Raw genomic sequence first — 6433 nt, 5'->3', positions numbered from 1 at the left:
TCCTACTCTAAAAAGTGCCACGAATTCTTTGCTCCGTTTGACTGAACTGCTCACCTACTCTTTTCTGCAAGCAAATTCCAGTGTTGTTTTCCATGCATTGATAGTTACTGCTATCCTTGAGATGTTATCTGCTGTTCATCAAATCATTGGGTGCTCAAAAGCATATGCAGCTTATTAAGGTGTTTGATGGACAGAGAACAGAGTGAAAACCAGCCATCTAAATCATCAGGACCTCTCCAAAGCAAGTCCTTTTCAGTTCCAGTGCGGTTAAACACATCCATGGCTAACGCAGACACATGAATAAACAAGAGGGAACAAAGTTCCCCCAGAATGATGGTACAACAGCCAACAAAGCCAATCCTCATCTACCAAGTCAAGACAGCTCTACACAGTCTAAATCCATCATTAACTAAATAACCCAAAGATTATTCACCAGTATCTCAGTGCATGTCAAATACGTAAAGGGGAACCGCGAGGACAGAGGTTCAGAATAGCTCAAGGCGGGCTTGAAAACACAGGCTTTGTGCAACGAAGCGTTGTCCCCTCCCTGTCCCTCTCTACTAGTCTTTCCTTTCACTTGGAGGGGGTAGGACAAGAAGGAAGATGACTTCATTTCTTTTTGAAGTTGCTCTTCAAGTTTCACCTCTCAGAACACTCCCTTATCAGGTCCCCAAAGGACGTGGCAGGTAGAAGACAGCTGGCAGAGGAAGATTCCTCACCCCAAGTAAAGGAGAAAGCTCACTAACTGCATCTTATTCACAAGTTACAAAATCCTAAGTAGGTCTGACCTCCAGCATACGCTCAGAAAGCAGAGGAGCACACTCCAGGAGCTCATTTTGCTAATGGTGCCTGCATTCGTTGTCTTTTTATTGAGCTGGTCTCTGCTGAAAAATAAAGAGCTACACAGGTTAACTTGGAGCTACTCCCCTCAAGCACAGCCCGCATTTAGCTTTGTAAAAACGTAAAGTTTTATGCTAATAGGGCTGGGACTAAACTGAGCAACGCTGGCAAATCTGGCCAGGCACCGTGATCCCGTGAGCAGAGCTAGCCAGGATTTTGCATGACAATGGCTGACTGCATGAGTAAAGTCTGGGCAAAGCTTTGGTGGCATCTATTTATAACCCACTCACCAACCTGGATACCCTTCTGCTCTAAACACTAGTACTCGTCAGTCCTTCCACTTTATTTTGACCTCCCAAGCTGGCTCGCCCCTTACCCTTTCAGTGGTGCAACAGCTTTCCTCCCTACAGAAGCAACCAAGAGCTGCTGGTTTGTAGACATGTACACGCAATATCCACAAAGCAGGAACATTCTCAAAAAAAATTCACATGTGATTTGCTATAAAGAAGTGAAATGGTTCCAGCAGGCTTAACACAAAAAAAAAGATAAGGGAGTGTGTGTGTGTGTATATATATATATGTATATATACGCACACATGGTGTATATGTGGTGTGGCAGCTGTTAAGCGTCCCCACCTTGTGTCTCACTACCCAAAGCAACACTCCACACTTGTGCCTTTGGATGGACTAATCAACCTTTCAAGCTGAGGCTGTTTGAGGACAGAAGATGGCTGGAAGACTCACGTGCCCTTATGAGGATTAAAATGCCACTTCAGGCTGACCAAGAAGCCTTTTCCCTGTGATGCCACCAAACACCTCAGCCCTGTGAGGCCATGGGAATTGTGGTAGTACCGAGGATACATTACCACATACATACCAGCAGCATTAATATCAGTTTTTGAAGCTCCTGATTCTCGCAGACCAAGTGAGCAATCTTCCAGAAACCTAGTTTGCTGTATGGTCGACATTAAAACTTGCGTTTAGTGAAAATTAAAGCTCCTCTACATTCTTCTTCCCTCTGAATTCCCCTCACCTTCACTAACTGAGCTTGGACTCTGCTTCTATCCAAGCACTGTACCTGCTTCAACTTTAAAATTTCATAGTATAGTCAATATAGATATAGAGAGAAAGAGTCAATATTATAAGCAACAGTCAATAGCATTAGTCAATCTTCCTAGATAACACCTTGCTAAACTCCTACTCAGGGTCTGCATCCGCTCTTACAGAGTGGCTCACAGCAGACCCCCACTTAACGAAGATAACTAACTCACAGGCTTTTTTAATCCTAGCAGAGAGATCGTCTCAATACTCTGCTGTACCTCGAGGAAGACCAGTGACGTTAACCCTGTGCATCCATCACCACCAAAACTCTACAGAACGGGGAAAGCACTGGGGAGGGAACAAACTAGCAGCAGAGCAGAAATTGGTCTGCATCTTGCAGAAGAAAATATGATGCTGAACGCTCCCAAAGTGCATTCATTTCCTTACTGAAGTCCTGCTCATCTTGACCTGGCATCTCCCAAGGATCTCCTCCATTCAAAAGCTGGAGAGATGTGTTGTGCAGCAAGTCCTATCCCTCTACAGCTCGCCAGGCAGCTGATAAGGAGGAAAGACTGATGAAACCCAAAACCAGATATGTCATTTTAAACCAATTTAGCCAAAACCTGCTGCTCAAAGGGGCAGTTCCACCCACTTCCACTCTCAGTGACAACTGATTTCTCTCAGCATCCTTGCTGATGGCAATGCCCAGCTAACATGGAAAGGTATTTTGAGGATAAATATACAATTGCCATCAGTAATCTCAAAGACTTGTATCAGCTATTTGTCCTCCACTGTGCCAACATTATGAACAGTACTATGCTTATTTTATATTGTCTTCTCAGAAACGTAGCACACACCTCTGGCATCCCCTTACAGACTTTGACTCTAAGATTTAGAAAGCCCCAATTCAAATTGCATCATCTGTAATCTTAACTTGGGAGTGGGAAAAAAAAAAAGCCCCCAAAATACAACAAGAGCTGCACAAGACTGAAAGCAAGTCTGAAACTTCAGGTACTTTCCTTTGTTAAAAGCATTAACCCAAAGCACGTAGGAGAGACTAGCAATAACTGAACAGATTGAGTCCCACTCTATGCACTCAAGGGAGAATTGCATCCCCTTTCCCCAGCATTATTTCTACCCAAAATATATTTTAACTTCAGTTAAAGTACACTACATTCTGCCTACAGGAGAATGAAAACTGGTTCAGTGTTTGTGTTTTTTTTCTTTTTTCCTTTTCTGAGGTTTTTAGTGTTCTCCTTCGCAAGGAAAGGACACCGCGTAGGAATACACCTCTGATCCTCCCACCCATGCCACCTCCAAGCTCAGCAGCTTTGCTTAATGCTACAGGTAGGGTGCAGACATACCACGAATGCACATAGGATCCTTGGCTGGCAAAGCAAGAAAAAAAAAAAAAAAGAAAAAAAGATAGGTTGCATCTCAGTAACACCACCAGAATTATGCAATTCTACCCCACTAACTTCATCAGAGGATTTCCCCATCCATCTGCCTCGCGTAAGCCAGTGGGACCGATAAATGGAAGTGAAGCACATCCCTTCCCCTCTGGTACCGTGGAGACGAGAGGAGCGGAGCAGCAGCGCTGACACGGAGAGGAGGACCAAAGCAGGGACAAGGCTGGATTCAGCTGGCAGAGCACCGCACGGCTCCCTCCTCACGCCCGGCTCCCCTCCTGCCTGCTCGCTCCTCTGCGGGCGCGATGGAGGCAAGAGAGCCCAGGTACTCTCCTCTTCCCTCGCACAACTGCCTCTCCTGTGGCTGCTCCGCTCCCCAGCTTTTTACCAAAGAAGATCCTGAAATATGCATTTTTTTTTATTTCAGGTTTTCCGATCAGATAAGCAAGATCTTCTGGCATTAGAGGTCAGCTGTTAAATAGGTGTCAGAATCCAAAGCAAAGAGAACAAGGCAAACAGAGGATAGGAAGAAAGCAAACTGGGAAGGTCTGCTGCCTCGGCACCTGTTGGAATCAGAACACGTCTGCGGATAAACACGTCTTCACAAAGGGGTTGTGGTTGTGAAAGCACCACTAGAGAGGATTTTGGTCCCCACGGAGCGAGGACCCTTCTGAAAACGGGCAGAGAAATCACATAGCTGCAGATGACGTGTTTAACGCACGCGGGGGCTTTTTAAAAGGTTTCCTTTTGAGGGAGGACGGACTCAAAACTCAGGAGCAGCAAGCGTTAAGTCTCAGTTATGGCTCCAGACTCTGGAGGGACTGTTCCGACTCCACCGCCATCGCAGATGTCCCGCGGGACCAGTCCCCCATAGGATTTCGATGCCGTATATCACGGCGCCTGCTAGAAAGCAGCCGGCTCAGGTTCCAGCAGCGCTGCTGCCTGTGCACTAACCCAACCGCACAACTTCCCGAACATGACCCAGCTTGTTCAGCAATCGCTGGTATATTTTTTGCCCAGTGCCACACAGCCCAGATCCCTCGCCTGTAACATGGGAAAAAGCCCCTGGCCCTGCTACAGAGAGGTGCTGTGCAGCGAGGCACATCCGTGACCAGAGAGCCATTCCAAAATGAAATGAGAAGTATCCAAAAGAAAAAGGTGCTGGAAAAGCGTTACACGAAGCTTTCAGAGCAGTTAGGAGAGTTTTCTGCAAGATGACACGGTGACAGCCTGCGGATTATGTGCCAGCGCTCACCACGAGGCATACGGGACACAAATAAACCCCACTTGTCTCTGTCCAGATGGGGAACAAGTTGGTAAGGCACTGATCCGTGTTTTGCCAAAGCAGCAAAGGGCCTGGGTGTTAAACCCCACCACAAAGAGACAATCCAAACCGAGCTCTACACTCAATACAGAGGTTAGTATCATTTTGTCCAGTTTCCCAAGTACACTTTCCCCATGCACAGACAGCAATATCAGAATACTTTTTTTTTTTTTTTTTTAAATGAAAAGAGCCAAGACCCCACAGGAGTTGGAAAAAAGCAGCATGTCCCCAAAAACGCACCCCCTGCCTCCCAGGCTGAAATGACAGCTATTAGGGGACCCTTTTTTCTGTTCCAGTTTTAACAGCCGTAAAAGCTTTCCAACGCTGGAGAAGACCAGAACAGCAATCTGGACAGAAAACGATTCATAAATCCTGGAAACGTAAATGATCCGCCTGCCAATTCCAACGCGATGCTCCCAGCTCCAAGACCCACACGTGCCAGGAGTCTGCGCGGAGGGCTCCCCTGGCAATCCGGGCTGCCGCAGGGGGAAGAGCATCCCCCTTCCCCACCCTGCTTGCAAAAGCAGTCTAAACCACCTGGAGTTTCCCCAAACTTTAGGAAATTACTGCCATTTTAGCGACTGAAGAATCACGTTGAAGCTTTTCAAACAAATTCATGCTGAGACCATATATCTTAACCAGAAGATACTCCCTGGGTGAGAGGGACAAGGACAAGATGCTTTGGGGTGAGAAAGTGCAGGTTCCTTTTGCAAAGGGGGCACTGGCCTGAAAAACCACTAACTTCACCGGAGCAGGGAAGAAAATACCCTAAAAAGTGGTTTTCTGTTCCCAGAGATCCAGCACAGGCTGACACTAAGCTGCCAAGGCACTTTTATGCGGTGAAGGAATTTTACAGGTGCTTTAAAATTACTATATTAACATAAGGCGCCATTTTATTATATAGTATTAACAGCAGAGTATTTTAGAACAATGTATATTTCTTTGAAACTCTATTTTTTAAAAAAATTACAAGTTAGGACCAGAAGACTGAAGTGCAGATAGAGCTGTACTGAAATAAGTTGGGCATTTCCCGCTTCTTTGCCGACCCTACACCTTTTAGCACGACTGATGAATATAAAAGCAACAAGTTAGAAAAGAAACATAAGGTGTGAGGTCATCCTTAAGCTACACTTCAGCACATGCACCAGGTTTTGTCTCCTCTGGACAGCGCGGGAGATTAAAAATCCGCGCACAGCTCAAGACACCTTTGATAATTTGTTCCAGCGCTGTTTAAAAGAAATTATTTTTCAGTTTCGCACCATTTTAGCAGTCCAAATAAATGCATTTCTTCCGGGACGTACCCCTTCCATCAGTGCACTGAATACACGTGTTCTTTGCACAAATACCGGCTATTAAAACTCATTCTGAACCTGGGCCAGGAAAACGCAGAAAAGACAGTACTTAGCTGAGCAGACGCCAAGCGCACTCGTATTTTTAAAGCTATCTGAACCCCACGGCCAGCCCCCTGCAATCCCAGGAAAAAAAAAAATAAAGTAGTTTTCTACGGACGTACAACAGTCTGAAGAATTAAAAAACAGGGCTGAAATACCAAGTGCAAGGCTCTGATGAGTTCAAGGCACACCACCGTCTGGAGAGGACATGTAAAAAAGGCTGTCAGCTTGCTATTAAACGCTTAAAAATTAATGCGTGCAAGAGGAGCTCTCAGGTTTCCATACATCCATACATCACTCCAACAGGTCCTTACGGATCGCTGCGGTATGGAGCTGAAAAACTGCAATGGGGGCTTCTCCGAAAAGCGGCGGGGGAACCCTCGGCGATCCCGGGGGCCCTTTCGGAGAGGGCACAGGGAGCGGGGATCG

This window comes from Cariama cristata, unplaced genomic scaffold, assembly GCF_000690535.1.
Source record: "Cariama cristata isolate BGI_N322 unplaced genomic scaffold, ASM69053v1 scaffold15005, whole genome shotgun sequence".
NCBI classification, from domain to species: domain Eukaryota; kingdom Metazoa; phylum Chordata; class Aves; order Cariamiformes; family Cariamidae; genus Cariama; species Cariama cristata.
This window is presented reverse-complemented; position numbering follows the sequence as displayed.